General features: G+C 49.0%; 1 protein-coding gene and 1 non-coding gene across 2 annotated transcripts in view; one reads left to right on the top strand and one right to left on the bottom strand.

Moving 5' to 3' along the window:
- Positions 1 to 10,414, bottom strand: part of EEF2K (eukaryotic elongation factor 2 kinase) — a 60,382-nt gene extending 49,968 nt beyond the window's left edge. The window contains exon 1 of the mRNA XM_028090384.2: positions 10,030 to 10,414. The gene's annotated coding sequence lies outside the window, so the exon portion shown is untranslated. The remainder of the gene's footprint in view (positions 1 to 10,029) is intronic.
- Positions 10,415 to 18,230: 7,816 nt separating this feature from the next.
- Positions 18,231 to 18,312, top strand: TRNAL-UAG (transfer RNA leucine (anticodon UAG)). The gene has a single exon. It is a non-coding gene; the product is annotated as a tRNA-Leu (tRNA).
- Positions 18,313 to 21,935: the final 3,623 nt, after the last annotated feature.

The raw sequence follows: 21,935 nt of genomic DNA, 5'->3' as shown, positions 1-21,935 counted from the left end.
CCGTTTGATGGTTTTTCCGTTGTCATAAATTTGCTCTTAAGGCAGCTGTGGCAGCGCCGCTAACTGTCCCCCAACAGCTGTTCTCTCCTTCTTAATAACAACCACTGGTTTTTGGCTAAGCACATGGCCACTCCAAATGAGGCCTACATTTCCCAGATTCCTTTGCAGTTAGGCATGACCATGTGACCAAGTTCTGGCTAAGGGGATATAAACAGAAAGGCTGTTTTCAACTTTAAGGAAGAGTTTTTAAAGGGAGGGAATGTGCCCTTCTGGATTCTTCCTCCTTCCTGCTGGCTGGAACGGAGGTGTGATGGCTGGAACTCAAGCAGCTATTTTTAACCAGGAAGAGGAAACCACATGCTGTGGATGGCAGAGCCATGAGACAGAGGGAGCCTGGGGCAGCATAATCTTACATCATGGGGACTCACAACCTTCAGACTCTGCTATCTAAACTTATATAATCAACTGAAATTTTCTTCTTTCCCCTACTACTTGCTAATTCAATCTGGTCCAATAACCCCATCTCTCCCGCAAAAAGTTCACATCACATCTCTTAATGACAAGTCAATACCTGGGAAAACTATGGCCTCAATACAGAGCCCACACTGGGCAGAGCCTCCCACATTTGCCCAGGAAGACTGGGCCCTGGAGGATGCTGGATTCCCCTAGGAAGGCAAGTAGCCCTCACTGGCCCATAACTCAGGCCCGCGATGCCTGTTCCAACACCAGCCAGGGCCCCGGCCTCCCAGGAATCTCCATCCGACCTGGGCATCCCTCTGCCCACAGGGGCCTGCTCCTGTTAGTGAGGAACCTGAGACCGGGAGCAGGACCCCAGCTCCCAAGACATCAGGATTCTCTAGAAGGTTTCTTCTGCCCTCACTCGGACATCCAGATCTTCCCCTCCCAGTCCCTGACACACCTTGGGAAAAATATTTGTATGGAGAGGCAGCAGAGTAGAGTTCTGAGTCAGACCCGGGTTCAAGCCCCAGGTCTGCCACTTCCTCGCTGGTGACATTACCTCCCAAGCCCCAGCTCCCTTGCTGTCATCCAGGATGAAGGGTTTTACCGGCCCCGTTAACTTAACCGCGCTAACACAGAGCCAGCACTGACTCACAGAACTAGCGTTATCATCATAAATAACCGCGGGCTGAGCCTTGGGCCCCAGCCATGCTGGTAACCTGGATACCTGATTAGCAGCCAAGCCAAGCTTCTTCAGTGGTCCTCAGGGGACAGGCTATTTTAGGCTCTGGCCAGGGAACCACTGCTCTCACTGGGTCTCACTATTAAAGGTTCCTCTGGCAGTGGCTGGGACAGAAAACAATGTTTGCAATGTCCAGGTCAAGGCCTGTGGGCCAAGCCACACTGACCGCAGGTCCTCCCTGGGGCTCCCCTCACCCCCCATTTCTCTAGCTGGAGAAATGAACTGCATTCTCCTGCCTGCCACTCCCAGGATCCAGCACCTCAGAGTCAAAATGGTCCACGCTGAGCTGGCTGGTGCACACATTACTATGCCCAGCACGGCAGGACCCACCTAGTCCTCAACTGCACCATGGTGAACAGGGTGACTTAGGGCCACCTTGCATCACACACCTGCTTCTGCTTGGGGATATGCCTCTCCCCCACTCTCAGGTTCTGCGGTTGGAGTTGTCTAGATGTTACTTCAGGTAGATATTGCCACATCCCTAAATAATATGGTTTCTCTATTATTTCTTATTTTATCTATTTGGGTCCTTATCTATTGATTTCATGGTGTGATAAGTGAGACTTGAGCTTCCCTTGAACTTCCCATTCCCTTCTGTACTCCACCACCCCCAGACTGGCAGGTCTTCTCCTAGTTCCTTTAGATCCCATGCCAAGAATGCTGTCTTATTGTACCAAGCAGAAGGAGCTATGGGTTTCTCACAGTTTAGTGTGAGTTCAACTCAGCGTGAGAGAGAAGGAAAGATGTGGCTTTTGTACAGCAAATGACTGATAAGAAAGCAGAAGATACTTTTGCTCCTACTGACCTCAAAGATGAGTAATTTTTACTGAAATAAGACAAATAACATGTGGACAGCTTCCTGTGTCCCAGGTGTCACGTTAAAGCACTCAGCACGGACTCTCTCATCTGGCAATGACAGGAGCTGCCGGGCAGAGAAGGGACAGCCCGCGGGGGGGGGGGGGGGGGGGACTTGGCGGGGGGAGGAGGGAGCAGGGGCAGGCTGCCCTGGGCTGCACCTGGCTGGTTCCAAGGGTATCTTAGGCCCTAGCTTGAGTCCTCAGTTTCCTTCAAACCAGAAAGAAAAGCCTATCTTGAAGAGATATCTGCACTTCCCTGTTCACCGAAGCATTATTTATAATAGTCAAGGTATGGAAGCAACCTAAGAGATGAATGAATGGATAATGGAAATCTGGTGCTATACACAACGGAATGTTATTCCATCTGTCATTTGCAAAAAACAGGCAATCCTGTCATCTGCAAAAACATGAATGAACCCGGAGAACATTATGTTCAGTGAAATATGCCAGACATAGACAAACATTTCATGATCTTGCTTATATGTGGAATTGAAAAAAAAAAAACCCAAAGTCCTAAAAACAGAGAGCAGAATGATGGTTGTCAGGGGCTGGGAGGTGGAGGAAAAGATGTTGGTCAAAGTGCACAAAGTTTCAGCTGTGCTAGATGAGTAAGTCCTGGGGGTGTAATGTACAGCCTGGTGGCTATAGTTAATAATACTCTATTGTATACCTGAAAATCACTAAGAAAAGAGATCTTTTTAAGTTTAAGTATCTCTACATCCAACGTGGGGCTCAAACTCAAGACCCCAAGATCAAGAGTCCCATGCTGTTCCAACTGAGTCAGCCGGGCGCCCCAAGAATAGATCTTTTTTTTTCTTTAAAAGATTTTATTTATTTATTTGAGGGAGAGAGAGGAGAGGAAGAGAATCTTAAGCAGGCTCCATGCCCGATGCCCCATGTGGGGCTCCATCTCACACTCCTGAGATCATGACCTGAGCCAAAATCAGGAGTCAGAAGCTTAACCAAATGAACCACCCAGGCGCCCCCTGAGAATAGATTTTTTTTTTTTTAAGATTTCATTGATTTATTTGACAGAGAGAGACACAGCGAGAGAGGGAACACAAGCAGGGGGAGTGGGAGAGGGAGAAGCAGGCCTCCCGCGGAGCAGGGAGCCCGATGCGAGGCTCAATCCCAGGACCCTGAGATCATGATCTGAGCCGAAGGCAGCCGCTTAATGACGGAGCCACCCAGGTGCCCCCTGAGAATAGATCTTAATTGCTCTCACACACATAAGAAATGGTAACCAGGTGAGGTGATAGATATGTTAATTAGGTTGATTGTGGTAATCACATCCCAATGCATATTTATATCAAATCATCTACATTGTATACCTTAAATATGTACAATTTTTATTTGTCAATTATACCTCAATAAAGCTTGTGAAAAAAATATTAACAAAAATCAAAGCCCAATATAGTGGCTAAGGGCCTGCACTCTGCAGCCGGAGGGCCCACTGTGAATCACCAGCTTCCCCATTAGGAGCCAAGGCCCTGCTCTAAGGGTAAGCCGCGCCCTCCCGGAGTCTGCGTCCCCCACAGGGGCTGGCACTGAGCAGGGCTCCACAGTGCTAATCGATAACTTTCCAGGCCAGGTTTTATTTATTTACTGGGGGTGGGGATAGTAACAAATGTGCAGCATCAGAGGTTACGAAGTCAAGCTCATGTCAGTGCCTTATTAATGTCTGTATCCCTGGCATGTGGTAAGGTGTTCAAGAAGAAACATTTATTTAGGGGTGTGGGGTGGCTCAGTCGGTTGGGCATCAGACTCTTGGTTTTGGCTCAGGTCATGATCTCCGGGTTGTGGGTTTAGCTCCGGGGCTGGGCTCCCCACTCAGCGGGGAGTCTGCTTGGGCATTCCCTCCCACTGCCCCTCCCCCCACTTGTACACGCATTCTCTCTGAAATTTTTTTTAAGATTGTATTTATTTATTTGAGAGAGAGAGCACAAGCAGGGGGAGCGGCAGGGGGACAGGGAGACGCAAACTCCCCGCTGAGCAGGGAGCCCAATGCAGGCTCGATCCCAGGACCCTGGGATCATGACCTGAGCCCAACACAGACACTTAACCAACTGAGCCACCCAGGTGCCCCTCAAATAAATCTTTTTTTTTTTAAAGAAACATTTACTTAAACTATTGAGAAAAAATAGTTTAGGTCAGAATGTCAGAATAAAAGGACTGATTTATAGATGTCTATGCCCACCTGTCAGCTCCCTGCATCTTACCTCCACCTGCCCCGCCCTCTCAAGAACCAGTCACCACTCACCACCAAACTCTCACCTCCCAGCCCCTGCACCCCCGAGGGGACCCTCTTTCTGAACTGCCTCTCCTAACTGTTGCCAAATCCCTTGGTTCCCTTCAAAATCCAGCTCAAACTTCTACTCCCTCCAGAAAGTCTCCCCTGGGTAGGATCCCCACCTGTGATAAAGAGGACAGCTAACACCCACCCCAGGAGACATCTGACGAGTCAGTGAGATCAGACATGTGGTGCCTGACAGAGAACTGGCGCTCAAAAGTACCAACTGATGGGACGCTGGAAGCTGGAAAAGGCAAGGAGACGGATTTCCCCTAGAGTCTCCAGAAGAAACCCAGCCCTGCTGACACCTTGACTTTTGAACTTCTGATCTCCAGAACCATAAGATAAGAAATTCGTGTTGTTTCCAGTCACCAAGTTTGTGGTGATTTGTTATAGTAGCAATAGGAAACAAATGTAGTCTAGCAACAGTCTAGAACAATGTTGCCCTTCAGGGGACACTGGCAAATGTCTGGAGACATTTTTGGTTGTCACAACTCTCCGAGTACACCTGGCGTCTAGTGAGTAGACACCAAGGATGCTGCTAAACATCCTATGGTGCACAGGACAGGCCCCACAACACGGAATTCACTATTCAGCTCAGCATGTTAATAGTGCCCAGAGTCCCCGCTTTCGAATGATTCTGGAGGAAGGGCAAGGAGCCTTCCCTGGCCCACTCTCCCTCCTCTCCTCCCTAAAAGCAAACCTCCAAGCATACCATTTCTGGTATTTCTTTTGAATTGAAGCAATTAGCTTACTCACCAATGAGAACAGCACCCCCAGCCAAACCCAAGGAGATAAGTCAACATTTGCTCTGCTGAAGCTCATAAAAACTGCACTCCACTGTGTTTTGTGCATACAAAACGGTCATAGAGCAAAGGCAATTTTATTGTTTTAAAAAATCAGAAAAATAGGGCGCCTGGGTGGCTCAGAGGGTTAAGCGTCTGCCTTCGGCTCAGGTCATGATCCCAGGGTCCTGGGATCGAGTCCCGCATAGGGCTCCTTACTTAGCAGGGAGTCTGCTTCTCCCTCTCCCTCTGCCTCTCCCCCTGCTTGTTCTCTCTCTCTCTCGCAAATGAATAAAATCTTTAAAAAATAAATAAATAAAAATAAGTAAATAAAAAATAAAAAAATCAGAAAAATACATTTTTCTGAGGCAACTGTATTGTTTTAAAAAAATCAGAAAAATGCAAAGCACAAAATATTGTAATCACAGCTTCAATTCACAAAATGCACAAGAGAGCTTGAATTTTCATTTTTAGTCATTTGCTGGGCACCCTTCTCATGTACCCAGGACACTCTGTACTCCTGGCAGGTCAGACCATGTCTCACTTCTCAGGGGAACTCTGTGTTTATACAGCCTCTCGGTGGCCAGACCATGTGAGCATCTGGAACAAAAGGGGCCGTGTCTTACTCCTCTCCAGTTCCCAGCCAAGAGCACAATGCCTGGCACACACCAGGTTCTCCGTAGATGCATGTTGCATGAATGAGTAACTAGAGAAAAGTTGGCAATTTCTACTGATATCATGGGCATTGCAGGCGTGCAATGGAGGGACTATCCAGTTATAATTACAAGGCATCTGGGGGTGAGGTAGCCTGAGACACAGCTGAGACCCTGAGGATCTCAGGGAAAGCCTAGATCACAAGGAGGCCCTCGAAAAGCACTCAGGACTAGGATCTAGCCCAACAGGCTTTTGGGACCAGCAAACCTGGGTTTTACTCCTGTGTCTGCGACTACTAGCTGAGTGACACTGGGCAAATTACTGAACCTCAGTCTCCTCATCTGTAAAATGCACTCATCCAACAAAGTGGAGCAGAGCAAGGAAAGTGGAGAAGAGGAAGGAGAGGTGGCCAAGGGCCAGAAAAAGCTCCTGTGGCACAGACAGCTCTCCACCGTAGACTTACGCTCCCCTGCCCTGACTACATTTCCCAGGATCCTGTGCATCTAGGTGGGGCCATGTGACCGCATTGGGGCCCATGGAATGTAGGCAGAAGTAACTGTTGATGGTTCCAGGCAGCCCATTTTCCACACCCTGGTCAACTCTCCCTCAGCTGCACTCCTGCCTCGAGACACACAGCACAGAACAGATTCGCAGCGTTTCAGTATCACTTACAAAGCACTTATACCATAGCTCCCCTCAGCTCCCTGGAGGACACGAAGCCCATTCCCTGGTCTGCCTGGCACACAGCCTGGCCTGCCCTCCCTACCCATCCCCTGGCCAACTCTTCTGGTCATCCCTCAGGTCTCAGGTTAGATGCCCCCTCCTCCAGGAAGCCCCCCCCCCGAATGCCACGAGGCAGGCACTACTAGCTTCATCCTAAGAAAACTGAGGAACAGAGAGGCTAAGTGACTTGCCCAAGATCACATGGCTAGAAAGTGGGGGAGTTGGGTGTGAAGCCAATGTAGGCTGAATCCAGTCGGCCACCACTTGCTAAATGGGTCATGGGATCACTAACAGCAGCGGCCTCACCTGGGAGCTTGTTAGATGTGCAAACTCTCGGGCCTCACTCCAGGCCCAATGAATTAAACTCTGGAGGTGGGCCCAGCAATCTGTGTTTAAACAAACTCACAGGTGGTTCTGATGTGCAGTAAAGTTCAAGAACCAGTGGCCTAGAGAAATTCTCTGCAGCTGAGCCACCTGCTTTCCAGGCACTCCCTGTGGAGTCCTTGCTAGGTGTAGAAAATGTCATAGCTGAAGAACTGAACACTGTCCACCCTCTGACTTTCTAGACATTTAAAATGCTTCTCTGGGTGTCCCCAGCCCTGGGACTTTGGGGACCCAGAGACTGTCATCTCCTATTTTATTATCAGCGTGTTAGTGACTCGCTGCTTCCTTTGAAGCCTTCTTGCTTGTGCCCATCAGCTTTAGCCACAAGGGTTTAACCCAGCCAACATTTAAAAATCCAAGCCGCGGGGCGCCTGGGTGGCTCAGTCTTGGTTAAGCATCTGCCTTCGGCTCAGGTCATGATCTCAGGGTCCTGGGATTGAGCCCCGCCCGCATCGGGCTCCCTGCTCAACAGGGAGTCTGCTTCTCCCTCTCCCTCTGCCCCTATGTGCTCGCTCACTCTCTCAAATAAATAAAAACCGTAAAAAAAAAAAAAAATCCAAGTCGCTTTCATCCCATGATGGGCACCATAATCACTTTCTAGAACATTCTCATTTTTTCAGTTTACTAAGGCAACAGTCTGCAGCTTCTTGGTCAGTGGAACTGATCTCTCTAGCACAAAAACTTTTATTTTTTAATCAGTCTGGCCGGCATTACTTTGGATGTAGTTCTGACCATCAGTTTTTTCTGCTTTGGCTCTAAGAACCAGACCAGAAAGAGTGACCTCCTAGAGAAGGAGCTTGAACAAATCCAAGTTTCTGCTGTTGACCCTCAGCTTTCTTCCACACTGTTCTCAGTGTCCCGGCAACTGGCAATCCTGCCAAAACCGGACAAGACCTCTTTGGGGAATCTGACCAGTGTGAGAAAAAAGGCCTAAAGACACCCTCCCCGTTGGAACAGCCCAGCCAGATCACCCTTGAGGGGAAGGCCACAGCCAACAAGCCCCATGCACAGCCCCAGGCCTTCCAAAGAGCTTACTGGAGCCCCATTCTCTTCAGCAGACAAGGATCCCCAGGGGATGCAGAAAGGGGGGCTCTGCTCCATAGTCACTCTCAGGGGCCCAGCTCTGCCCCGGCCCCCCGCCATCCCGAGCCCTCCAAATCCACTGGTAAATGTGGGAAGACGGGGAGAGAAGGTGAGAGGTTTTTAGGGTTCAAGGTTGAGAGGGGCACACGCTATTTCTGCTGGCATTCCATCAGCCCAAATGCAGTCATGTAGGCCACCAAACCGTAAGGGAGCCTGAGAAATTCAGCCAGGCGATACCCCAGAAAGAGGAGAACGAGTGTATTGCTGACTAACGGCCATCTCTTCCACATGATACATTAAAAACTTTAATTTTTTTTAAAGATTTTATCTATTTATTTGAAAGACAGAGAATGAGAGAGAGAGAGCACATGAGAGCGGGGAGGGTCAGAGGGAGAAGCAGGCTCCCCGCTGAGCAGGGAGCCGGATGCGGGACTTGATCCCAGGATTCCAGGATCATGACCTGAGCCAAAGGCAGACGCTTAACCGACTGAGCTGCCCAGGCGCCCCTAAAAATTGTTTAAAATAACATCAGGGCGGGGCTCCTGGGTGGCTCAGTCGTTAAGCGTCTGCCTTCGGCTAAGGCCATGATCCCAAGGTCCTGGGATCAAGCTCCACATCGGGCTCCCTGCTCGGCGGGAAGCCTGCTTCTCCCTCTCCCACTCCCCCTGCTTGTGTTCCCTCTCTCGCTGTGTCTCTCTCTGTCAAATAAATAAAATATTTTTTAAAGTAATAAATAAATAAATAAATAAATAAATAATCAGGGCTATATCCTTAATCAGTCAAAAAGTAGTGTTGTCACCAAAAGCACAGAAGACAAACCGTAAATCATAGAATGTACACAATTAATCCTATGTAATCTGAGACCATTTCAAGTGATCGTCAGGCCCCCACTTCCTACCTGCCCCAACCCCTGCAGAAGAAGTTGGGACCCCTGCACACTCCCCTCTTTGAGAAGGGAACTCAAAGGAGGGGGGATGGCAATCCCAACTATGTTACACCTGAATTCACATCATCGAGAAGCTTATCATATTTGTTAAACTAATGCATGAACAAAGGAATGAATGTGTGCATACGCTATCTCTAAGCCCTACCTCCCTCCACTGGCATCCTTTCCAGATCAGCTCAAACATCACCTCCTCCAGGAAGCCTCCCCAGGCACCTCCCCCTCCACACACATCCTCACGGCCGGCATGGCCGGCTCCCACCTGCTTGCTCTACAAGTCCACGCTTGGTGCACCTTGCGTTATTAGTCAGCTGTTTGACAACCCTGGGCCTCGGTTTCCTCCTCTGTAAAAATCAGAGGGCTGGACTACGTCACTCAACTTCCTGGCTGAAATTGTGGCCCCAAGGCAGGCAGCGCCCAGGGCCGAGGACCCAGAAGTCAGGCTCCCAGAGTCTCCCCACAGCAGATGTAGCGGCCCCCTCCCATGCGGCCCATCTGTCCTACTAGGGACGCAGCTGGGCTGGCTCCCCGCACAGACAGATCTAGGCCGGGACTTACCCGGGAGGCCTCCACCTCCGCGCCGCCACTCGTCTATCAATGCCCAGCCCTTGGCGCACATGTCAACGGAGCCTGCCAACACCCAAACTCCCTCCCGCAGCCAACAATGCAGCAAGGGCGCGTCTACACTGTCCTGGAGGTTCCAGGAATTCAGGCCTCTTGTTCAGGGGCCAGGGGAGGGGATGCGACTAGGGGCCCTGCAGGAGACAGGAAGGCAGCGCTGCCGGCACCCTGTGCGGGTTCCGAGGAGCCCCGGGCGGAGGCCCCCAAACCGCCTCTCCCGGCCGACTGTGTGCCAAGTGTTTTCCCAACAGACACTGCCGTTAATCTGCATGACTCCCCCCACCCCTTTTACAGAAGCAAACACTGAGCCCCAAAGAGTTGAAACCAGAGAAGCAGCGCCCTCCCCCCACGCTCTTTCTGCGCCGCCTCCGACCCCACTTCCAAGCCCCAACCCAACGCGCTCGAGGCGCCGGTACACCGGGGCGCCCAAGGCCTGCAGCGCCGGATCCCAGTCCCCATCCGCCTGGCGACTCGCCGCCCGCACTCACCTCCCTCGGGCGGACAGGCACTGCAGCCGCTGCCCACGGCCGCGAAGATCCAGAGGAGTTGGCAGAGGCTCGCGGCCCGGTGCTCCAGGGTGCAGGGCTGGCGGGCCCCCCGAGAGTGCCGGGGAGCAGCGAGCGGGGCGCACGGGCCGGCGCTCCGGGGAGGCAGCGGGGGCCGCGCAGGGCGGTCGGATTGATCTCGGGGCGCGGGGGCAGCCGGCACGATCCCGGGGCGCGCTGGGCCGCTGGAACGATCCCGGGGCGCTGGGGACGCGTGCCAGGGGAGGGAGTGCAGGCGACAGTCAAGGGAGCTGGGGCAGCTGCAGCGCTGGGCGTCTGTCGGATCCGGGCTGGACCGGGGGCACAAGCCTGCGGACAGGGGCGGGGCTCTGGTCCGGCGGGCGCACGGCGCAGCGCGGCGCGGCGCTCACGTGGCCGCCCCCCGGTGGCCCGTCAGCGCTCCTGCAGCCGCCAGCGGGGTCCCCGGGCTCCAGCTCGGCCTCCGCGCTGAGTCTGCGCCTCGCCGCCTGCTGAGTACACGCGCGTCCCCACCTAATGCGACGGGAGGGCCTAGCACCCACCCGCGAAGGGGGCGCCCGCCGGGCGGGTAATCCGAAAAGTCCTTTCCGAAATCATTAGAAATCCATCTCATTAAATCTCCATGCGTAAACTTATATTGCTTTTTTTTTTCTAGTTTGTGCTTTGTAAAAACTTAGGCACTTATAACAATTAAAAATTATTTGTGCAATTATTTACTTTCCCCTCTAGACGTTCCTTACCGTTCTGGTACATTACCGTATTCCTAACTCTCAGCATGGGGCTTGGCACTTGCTAAATCCTTAATATAAATATCTGCAGTGGATGGATAAATATGGAAAGGTATAAAGGAGTAAAGGATATAAAACTAATGATAACTACTGTGAACATGTTGATATTATATCCTTCCAGATACTTTTCTAGTAAAATTTTAGAAATTTCACAACTCTTATTTCAAATATAAAAATAAGTGATATTTATTGAGTGATTTATCTCACTCTATCTTCACACCAACCCTGTGAGGTAGGTTGCATTAGCTCTATTTCACGGATCATAAAACTGAGGGTCTTAGATTTACCCAAAAGAGTCCCCCCTTTTTTTTAAGTGGCTGTTTACTTAAGTAATCTCTACACCCAACATGGGGCTTGAACTCAAGGCCCCAAGATCAAGAGTCAGGCTTCTCCAACTGAGCCACCCAGGCATCCCTGCCCAAAAGATTTCTAAGGTGACTCCTCTTGGCAAAGGATATCTACATTTTAAGAGCTGGAGGGCATGCTGAGTCTTTGCCCAGGTAAAGCCCAGCAAACAGATTCCCCTCAGAGACCAAAGGCCTTCCGCTTACCAGCTGCTATGGCCTCTGTGAGGAGCAGGTTCAAGTTTATGCAGCTTGGAGAGGGGGATGACATACAGGTGGCATCTCATAAGGTGGTGGGGGGAATGAAAAAAAAAATGAAATGGTCTTGAAACCCATCATTCAGTGTTTTATCCTTTGGCCTCTGTGCTACAAGTTTTGGAAAATACAAGAGCTAGTAGATATTTTGGTTTGAAGTGTTGGCTCCTTTAGTCATCTTGGGAAAACTCCTCTGGTTTTTGTCAAGACAAAATTGCACCTGAAATTCTGACTGTGGGAAAGTTGCGCAGGAACAGACTCTGAGCTAATCTGTCCAAGTCCAAAACCAGACAAAAACCAAACCAAAACAAAAACCTCACTGTATTTCTTAACCACTTATAGCTCTGCATCCTTGGGCAAGTTATTTAACTCCTCTGAGCCTCTGTAATTTTTGTCTGCCCAGCAGAAGTCCCCCTTCTTTGCATGAGGATCTTGATTAGTCTTCAGGAAACCAGCCCACCCTATTCTCATTCGGTGAGAATAGCCCTCCCCACTGACCTGGGGCCAAGACTGGACACATGATAAGACCTGGCCAATCAGCATATTCCATCCCTGTAGCCCCATGAGATACTAATCTGAATCTTTTTTAGCAAGCATAAAAAAAAGAGAATCTCTCTTTTCCAGAGAGTTGTTGAGCTGGTAGGATTTAAGCCTAGGGTTTCTGGACATTCATTCATTTTTTTTTTTAAGATTTTATTTATTTATTTGAGAGAGAGAGCATGAGAGGGGGGAGGGTCAGAGGAGAAGCCGACTCCCCGCTGAGCGGGGAGCCCGATGTGGGACTCGATCCCGGGACTCCAGGATCATGACCTGAGCCGAAGGCAGTCGCTTAACCAACTGAGCCACCCAAGCGCCCTGGACATTCATTCTTATGGCAAATATTTATTAACCTCTTATTGCATGCCAAGTATTGTGCTAGGAGTTGGGGGGAAAGGCCTGTCTTCAGAGAGCTGTCTAATGGGGTAAGAAAGGAAGAACAGCAATTTCTCACATGGTCATTATGCCATGCCATTTAAACTGCAGGTGCGCCATGAGTGAGAAGCGTAGCAGGCAATGAGAGATGTCACGGACAAACCTGCTCAGGAAGGCTCTTCTGAAGAAATGACATTTGAGTGGAGCCCTGAGGAAAAAGTAGGCATCGCTTCCAGTAGCTTTAGGAAGACAGGTGCCCTGGGTGGTCTCAGCAAGGAGATGTGGACCAGATCAATTCTTGGTTTTTGCCTGGTCCTTAACTTCCTCCTATAACCATCACACTAAGCTGTTCAGACTTTATTGAAGAGTTTGGGTAACAGAAAAGAATATATGAGGGAAAAGATTAACCCATTCCAGTGATGTTACAGCACCCAAGAAGAAAAATAAACCCTTCGGCATGCTCCAGTTCCAAGCCTTGCTCCTCTGTCCTAAAACCTCCCCTTCCTTCTCTCACATGGACAAACATCTCTTCAAGCTCGGAGGGACAAAATTCCTGCCTCTGTTAGAAAATCCCTCTTCCCACTGACAGGGTTTTTTCCCCCCTTTCCCACCAGAGTAATCCACAGGACTCGATAACCCACAAGACGCAAAAGATATCATCAAGAAAGTGAAAAGTCACACCTGCAACTAATGTAACATTGTGACTGTGTCAACACTCTCTCTCTCTCTCTCTCTCTCTCTATATATATATATATACATATAATTTTTTTTTTTTGAGAGAGAGAAAGAGAAAGAGCATGAGTGTCAGTACAGGCAGGAGGGGCAGAGGGAGAGGGGCAGAGAGAATCCCAAGCAGCCTCCATGCCCAGCACAAGCCCAATGCGGGGCTCGATCCCACAACCATGAGATTGTGACCTGGGCCGAAATCAAGAGTTGGAGGCTTAACCAACTAAGCCACCCAGGGACCCCTTGATTTTGTGTCAACTATATATATACTTTTTTAAAGTGAAAAGACAATTCAGAGAATGGGAGAAAATGTTCACGAATCATGTATCTGATAAAGGATTCATAGCTAGAATAGAGAGCTCTTGTCACTCAATCATAAAAAGATAAAGAACCCAATTTAAAAATGGGCAAAAGAGGAGCACCTGCGTGGTCTGCTTGTCCCTCTCCCTCTGCTCCTCCACCTGCATGCTTGCTCCCCCTCATACTCAAATAAGTAAATAAATAAGATCTTTTAAAAAATTCATTTATGTGAAACATCCAGAATGGGGAAATACACGGTGACAGAAGGGGGATTAGTGGTTGCCTGGGGCTGGGAAGGGAGTTCGGGGAGAATGGGGAGTGACTACTAGTGGGTATGGGGTTTCTTTTTTGGGGTGATGAAAATGACCTAAAATTAATTGTGGTGATGGTTGCACAACTTTGAATATACTAAAAAAAAAAAAAAAAAAAAAAAGACCCACTGAAATTATACATTCTAAGGGGTATATTGTATGGTCTATGAATTGTACCACATTAAAGCTGTTAAGCCCCCCAAAAAAGTACTCATGGAGTCTCCATCTCACCCCGGAGTTGGCAGTGTGGTGGCAGAGGAAAGGTCACCAGAAACAGTACTCCAGCTCTTACGCACACTGGCCCTGTTACAGATACGTGGTGATTCCCAACTTCAAGGAGATGGGTATAATCTTCATACAGGCTCATAGGGGTTGGGGAACCACACTAGCCACATAGGCCACAGAAGGGAAATGGTTCTCAGGTGTTCACTGATCAGGTCCATCTGTTCACAGGAGGCCGTGTCCACAGGGGTTATAGAGCAATTTCAGGTTCATGGCAAAATTGAGCAGAAGGTAGAGAGACTTCCCATATATCCCCTGTCCCCGCACAGGCACAGCCTCCCCATTATCAATGTCCCCCGCCAGAGTGGTACATTTGTTACAACTGATGAACCCACACTGACCCATCATTATCACCCATTAAGGTTCATTCTTGGTGTGGTATGTTCCATGAGTCTAGATAAATGTATAATGACGTGTATCCATCGTGTATTATCATAGAGAGTAGTTTCTTGGCCCTACAAGTCCTGTCTCCCAACTATTCATCACCCACCCCACAAGCTCTTGGGAACCGCAGTGAGATGCTTTAAAGCAGCAGCTTGGAAGTCCTCCCTAGCTCACCTCCTTGGCTCAGGTCCCAGGCCTACAAGGCATAAAAAGTGACACGCATCACAGAACCATCAAATGGCCTGTGTGTAGCTATAGAAAGACTCACAGAAGTTATGAAATGACCACACTTGTGTCTTTTGAGCAGTGCATTTCTCCCTTTGCCTTCTGCAAAGCAAACCCCAAGATCAGAGTGAGGCATCTGCCCATACATCTGCCTAAGAAAAGATCCAGAAGGACAGCTCAAGATTACTCTTTACAGTGGGTGCTTGTGAGCTGTGGGAGTCCGTTGTAAAGGACAGTGGTGGTGAGCAAGAAAATTTCCCTTCCATTTTATACATGTGATATGACGTTTGAAAAAAAAATGTATGGGGCACCTAGGTGGCTCAGTCAATAAGTGTCTGCCTTCGGCTCAGGTCATGATCACAGGGTCCTGGGATCGAGCCCCGCATCGGGCTCCCTGCTCAGCCAGAGGCCTGCTTCTCCCTCTCCCAATCTTCCTGCTTATGCTCCCTCTCTCGCTGTGTCTCTCTCTGTCAAATAAATAAAGTCTTTAAAAAAAAAGAAAAAAATTTACAATGAGGATGCCTTACGTTACATTTCCAATTTATTTTTTAATTTCATTTTTAAGTAATATCTCCACCCAACATGGGGCTCAAACCCCCAACCCCAAGATCCGGAGTTGCACGCTCTACTGACAACCAGCCCAGGTGCCCCTACATTTCAAATTTACACAGAGGAAAAGCACCTTCCTTTACTAAAGCCGTTAACAGAGTTTAACTAGGTAGAGAAATTAAAGGTGATTTTATTTTCTTATTTGTGCTTCTCCTTCTTGGTGCAAGTTTCAACAAGGAACACATACTACTTTTGCAAAAGTTATTTTTAAATGTCACTTCAAAACCCGAACTTTTACAAAATGAAACAGAACGCCAAAACGAAACAGTCCAGTTGCTTTGGTTTCGGTAGCCTCCCCACCCTTGCCTGACTGGGGCTGGCTTTGCACAGAAGCTGCCCTCTCCCAAACAGCACCCTGAAGACATCAATCCCCAGAGAAGCCGAGTCAGCACGTCCGTGGGAGGCCAGACAGGCCGGGAGAGAGATGCTCAGTGGAGCAGATGAGCTCATGGCCTTGCTCCCACTGGATTTTTGGCATGAGGGTTCTAGGCAGCTCTGGAAGCAGCTCTCCTTCTCCTCGAAGACCTGCTCTTTGGCTGATCAGGCCTAGTAGGTGCAGGATTAATGTTCACTTGAATTAAATTATCAGAGAGAATTGGGGTGGGGAAAGTTTGCTCCCAGCACATGGTCCAACTATAGGAGAATGCTGAGTCATGATGGGGGGGAATCCTAAATAGGTTTCTGCTTGTAGCTGCAGGTGATCTTCCAGAAGAAAAGACCACAGTTTGGCCACGTCCAGACAAAAGTTCTATGAGCTCTCGTGTTGGGCATCTCCAGCAAGAAGCATTTGCCTCTGACTTTGTCTGGGTCCACATAGCAAGATGGAGTGATGTTAACCAAGCATACAAAACCACCAGTACGAGGAGGAGTCTTGTGGCCAGTGCTGTTCTAGGTCCTGGCGATATAACCTTGGGTGAACAAGACGATCTGGAGATGACATTCTAGCAGGGCCCAGTATGGTCCTGGGAGAGACTCAAACACCTGCTTAAGGCAGGGGTAGGAAGAAGTACATGGAATAATACCACCAAGTAGTCAGCGCCCAGGCAAGAACTCTGGTGGTGAGCACACTGCGGTACTGCGAGGAGAGCTTAGGTCCCTGGAGTCACCACTACCACATCCCAGGTGCATGACACAGAGTGCACCTGGGTGGCTCAGTGGGTTAAGCATCTTCCTTTGGCTCAGGTCATGGTCCAGGGTCCTAGGATCAAGTCCCACATCCAGCTCCCTGCTCAGGGGGGAACCTGCTTCTCCCTCTCCCCTTGCCCCTCACCCCTGCTCATGCTCTCTCTTTCTCTGTCAAATAAATAATAAAAATCTTTTAAGTGCATGACATACATTACCACGTTCAATCTTCCTCCGCTTCATTCCAGTGTAGCCAACTGCCCAGAAGAGTGCCTGACCTGCTGCAGGTGCTCAAGGAATATCTGCAGAATGAATGAGTCTGATTCTCCCAGCAATCCTGTGAAGTGGGTATTATTATCACCCCATTACAGGGATGAATAACAGGTCCAGGGAGAACAGCTAGTCAAAGCTCAGGCTGTGTGATTCCCAAGCCCATGGGCTGGTTTATCCACTGTATTGGTTTCCAATGACTGCTGTTAACAATTTCCACAAATTTAGTGGATTAAAACAACACAGTCCTCTTATAGTTCTGGAAGTCAGAAGGCTGAAAATCAAGGTGTCAGGCACTTGTGTTCCTTTTTGCAAGCTCTAGGGCAGAAACTGTGTCCTTATCTTTTATAGCTTCTAGTGCATTCCCTGGTCTGTGGCGGTATCACTGGGGACTTCTGTTTCTGTCCTCAAATCTTCTCTGATTCCTGTGTCTCTCTTCTAAGGACACTTTTGATTACAATGGGTCCACCTGGATAGTCCAGAATAATCTCCCCATCTCGAGATCTTTTATTACACTAACAAAGTCCCTTTTGTCACGTAAAGTAACATACAGGTTCTGGGGATTTGGATGTGGACATCTTTGAGGGGGTATTTCAGGTTACCACACCCACCTGCGTATCTTTGCTATACTGAATTTTTGTTATTTTCTTTAAACATGCAAGGAAATGGATACACCTAAGAGTACGTAAAATTAGAAAAAAAGTGGACTAAAAGGCTCTAAGACTCCTGAGGAAGAAGGAAGGGGAATCGAACTTGAGAGTATCAAGAGACTTGAATCTTATCTATATATAGGGTTCAGTGTATTTTTTATTAGAGAACATTTGAAGCAAATATACAAAATGTTAATTAATTTTGGGTGATGGCAGATAGAAATTTGCTATGTACTTACGTATTGTATATTTATTTGCTCTGTATTTATTGCATTAAAAACCGAAAACCCTAAAATAGCCTGCACAGAAGGGGAAACCTGGGTCTTGGGTCTTGGGAGGGGAATCTTGGGTCCTGGGGCATCTGAGACAAGTCACTTAGCCTCTCTGCACTTCAGTTTCTCCCTTCCTAATAGGCAGACAAGAGGAACCTTTGAGGGAGCCCAATATGCTAATAATCCGTAACAATATTCATTGTAACAACATTCACCTGGACCGGTGATTCTCACCTCGCGGTGGCAGGGACCATGGGGCCACCTAGGGCTTGCAGAGCTGACCTGGAGTAGGGATGGCGAGTCCGTAAGATGGGGTCCCAGCCGGGTTCTGTACAGAGCAATGCTCCCCGCGGGACCCCCAGCCCCGAAAGGGAGGAAGGGACAGCGCGGTACCGCCCCCACGTGGCTGCAGACAGTATACGACGCGCACGGCAAATCCAACGCACACACACGTGAGGACTGCATATTAATGTTTAACAGCTGGGAACTCTTCTTTCCCTTTTAGTGCTGCGTTCCGACCGCAGTTTTTGGTGCCGATCAAAAAAGTACTATGATTCCAAGACGCAGAAGGGAGCCACGGACCAAGACACCTTAACAAGCGCAGGAACACTTGGCTCATATTGGGCATGCGCAAACCCAAGAGGGTGGGGCCACGGAGCATGAGACGCTACGTCATTAAACTAATATAGTTGCAGTGGAAAGGGCTGTGACGGGCGGTAGCGTGGCCGAGTGGTCTAAGGCGCTGGATTTAGGCTCCAGTCATTTCGATGGCGTGGGTTCGAATCCCACCGCTGCCATACCCTTGATGGTTTCATTTTTCCTGAACTCTTCAATTTGTTTGTCATCCTCTCCCAAAGGCTCTTCCTTTTTGCCCCTTTCCTACGCTCTTAAAAAAAAAGGGGGAATGGAGAGCAAACGGAAGAAGGTAGAAACCGCAGCCCAGGCCCTCTTCTGTGCACAAACCCACCAATCCGGCTACCTAAAAATCAAAACCAGAAGCGTCTCCTTATTTCCAAGGGAAAAGCATCTGAGATAACTTTAATAGTTTCCAGCAGACTGCCTACATCTTTAATTTAATGCTCCAGGGCTGGAGGCCGCCTGTGTTCCGTGCCCTGAGCACAGGTTTCTCAGGATTGATAGAGGGAGCAGACCTCGTTACCCTGCAAAGACAAACGTTAGGCGGGCTGATTTTAATTATGACTTGTGTTAGGTCATAATTGAGAGGAATTCCTTTCCAATAGGGAAGGTTCCTTTCCAGCCCCCTCTGTGTCCTACGGAGAGCCCCAGCTGACTCCACAAATCTCTGTTGGTAGAAGCATGTCAGGTGACCCTACAGAAAGGCCGGGGCATCAGAGGGCCTGTCCCACGTAGGGTTAGCAACCGTGGAGTCCCAGCTTCATTGATCCATCTCATAGTTGGTCTTCAGGCTTGGCTCAGGGGCCTCTCATCTATTTATTTATTTATTCAATAACTATGTATGAAAGGTCTACTGTGTGCCAGAAACCAAGTTCATCCTGAGGCTACAGAGCACACAAGGTAGGCAAGTCTACTCACTCAGTTTTTACAGCTGCCGTAGTTTCAAATTACACCTGTGAGGAGTCTTCTAAAGTGCATGCTAACCTGGCTCAGGGCCAACCGAGGAGGTGACAATTAGCTGGGACTTGAAATTGAGAGGTTAGGTCTGTGAAGGTGGGAGAGAGGAGTCCCAGGAAGGGAAACAGCATGTGGAAGATTCTAGCGGCAGATGAGAGCCTGGTGTGTTTGAGATGCTCTGAAGGCAATTCAGGGCAGCTGAGCAGAGAGCGGCGAGGACCGACTGCCAGCAAGGGATGAGGCTGACCTGTTAGGCAAGGAGGGTCATGAAGGCCCCGTTGAGGCATTGAACTTCATCCTGAGGGCAATGGAAAACCATCAAAAGGTCTTAAGTAGGAGGGTAACAGACCCCTGGGTGGCTCAGTTGGTTAAGCGACTGCCTTGGGCTCAGGTTATGATCCTGGAGTCCCAGGATCGAGTCCCACATTGGGTTCCCCCGCTGAGTGTGGAGTCTGCTTGACCCTCTTTCCTCTTGTGCTCTGTCTCTCATTCTCTCTCTCTCAGATAAATAAATTTAAAAAATCTTAAAAAAAAAAGTGGGAGGGTGGCATATTCCAATTTTGGGTTTAGAAAGTTCCCTCTGGCAACGGGAAGAGGGGGGTCCATTCAAGGTCTACCGCAGCTGTCTAGGAGAAAGGAGAATGGCTTATACCATGGTTGTGACGGTGGGAAGGACACAAAGGGTGAGACAGACCTTTTGGAAGTGATCTGAGAGAACTCCCTGATGAGGATGTGAAGAGCATGTCAAGAGTGATGACCAGGTTTGGGACCTGAGCCCCTGGCTGGTGGCACTGGAGGTGCCTCTCCTCTCCCTAGGAGGGAACACAGGATGAAGAGGAGTTCGTGGAGAAGATGATTCCGTTTGATTCACATTGAGTTTGAGATGTGGGACATGGGCTTGAGTAGGAGGTTGGGCACAGAAGTCTGGAGGTCAAGAGAACACTGAACAAATGATACGGCTTTGGGAGGTGGTGGAGACTGAGGCCATGGGAATGGACGGACTTGCTCAGGAGGAGTACACGGCAGGGGGGGCGGGTAGAGGGGCCAAGACAGAGTCCTGAGGAATATCATCTTAAAGGGAAGGCAGTGAGGGGTGCCTGGGTGGCTCAGTCATTAAGTGTCTGCCTTTGGTTCAGGTCATGATCCCAGGGTCCTGGGATCAAGCCCTACATCGGGCTCTCTGCTCCACAGGAGGCCTGCTTCTCCCTCTCCCACTCCCCCTGCTTGTGTTCCTGCTCTTGCTGTGACTCTCTCTGTCAAATAAATAAATAAAATATTTAAAAAAACTTTAAAAAGCCATTTTTGAATGAGTTGAAGAGAAGAAATAAACATAAGTGTGGGCAACTCATCACAAAATTTGATTTTGAGAAGGGGGGAGAGCCAAAGGAGCAGTACTGAGACAGGAAATGGGGACTCAGGGGGGAATATTTTTAAGATGAGAGAGACTAGAGGATATTTTTTTAAATTTATTTTTTGTAATCTCTATACTCAACATGGGGCTTGAACCCACAACCCTGAGGTCAAAGGTCACACACTCCTCCCACTGAGCCAGCCAGGCACTCTGAAACTGGAGGATATTTTAGACACCCAGCCTTGGGTCTACAACAGGGAATAGTTTCAGCACCCACAGTGGGAAACTTATGAATTCACCCTGATGGTACATTTGGGTTGGCTGCCCACAGTGACAGCTCTGTTTTCTGCATTCACGTTGCTTCTACTCAGTGTTTCCAAGTAAGCTAGGACCTCCTTCTCTCAGAACCTCATGCACGGAGGGCTGGTTACCTGGGCAGCCTCTAAAGTCCTCATGGGAACTCAGTTTGTCCGTTGGGTGGACAAAGCGGACTCCTTTTCCAGTGGGTCAAGACACACAAAAAGTAGGGATGCTTTCTTGGCAGAGTGACCCACACTGCCCCCAGGCCCAGAGTGTAGCTAGGGAAAGTGAGGACTTAGAGAAATCCAGAAAACAAAGAAATGGATCCTCCTTTTGTTTTTCAAAAGCTGTGTTTTGGCAGAAGACAAAAGATGTAGAAGATTATGTGGACAGTAAAGCCTGTGTTCCGTGCCCTGAGCACAGGTTTCTCAGGATTGATAGAGAGGAAAGTCAGAGAAGAAGGTAGTGAGTTTAGAGGCACGTGCGTTACTAAGAAGAAAGGAAGCCCAAGGGCTGCTGGCCCCAAATGGCCCAAGGTAGATGCCAGAGCTCAAAGGAAGCCCTGACATGGCTGGGATGCAGAAGAGCAGACATCACCGAGTGTGGTGTTTGGTGAGCCTTGGGCAGCTCCTCCAAATGACTCCAGCTGCAGAGGAGGAACCCCCACGTCGTCCACTTCGAAGTTAGATATAACGCCAAGTTCCTCATTTATACGATGGGAACAATAAACCCTACTGTAAGGGTGGCCCTAAGAATTAAATAAAAGCAGATAGATGAAAGCCCTTTCAAACGGTCAAGCGTTAAACAGACATAAAGGATTATCACGGAGCTTTTAAAAAATTATATGCACACGTGCAGTTCAACCGGGCAAAGGGGAGCATGTGCTTCTCAGCTGCTTCCCAAACTTTCTTAATTGTTCTGCAGAGAGGGATACACGGGGGATGGCCACGTTGGCTCTAACACATTCACTCCCCTCCGCCACAGGTGTTGTTAGGCTTGTGATGGTTTTCTTCTCTGCCATAATGTGCGTGTGCACACTATGATATCTACATGGATATATTTACCCAGATAGCCTGGTACTCGTAATTAATACCAAGACAATGGGGAGGGGTGTTTCTGTGGAGAGCAAGGCTCAATTAAGAAATTTTGTGGGTTTAAACATTAAAGATTATGGTG

The sequence above is a fragment of the Eumetopias jubatus genome, unplaced genomic scaffold, assembly GCF_037043125.1.
Source record: "Eumetopias jubatus isolate StellerSeaLion01/CBP00866 unplaced genomic scaffold, mEumJub1_p1.0 scaffold_12, whole genome shotgun sequence".
NCBI classification, from domain to species: domain Eukaryota; kingdom Metazoa; phylum Chordata; class Mammalia; order Carnivora; family Otariidae; genus Eumetopias; species Eumetopias jubatus.
Note: the sequence above shows the minus strand (reverse complement) of the source record. Positions and strands in the feature narration are given on the sequence as shown.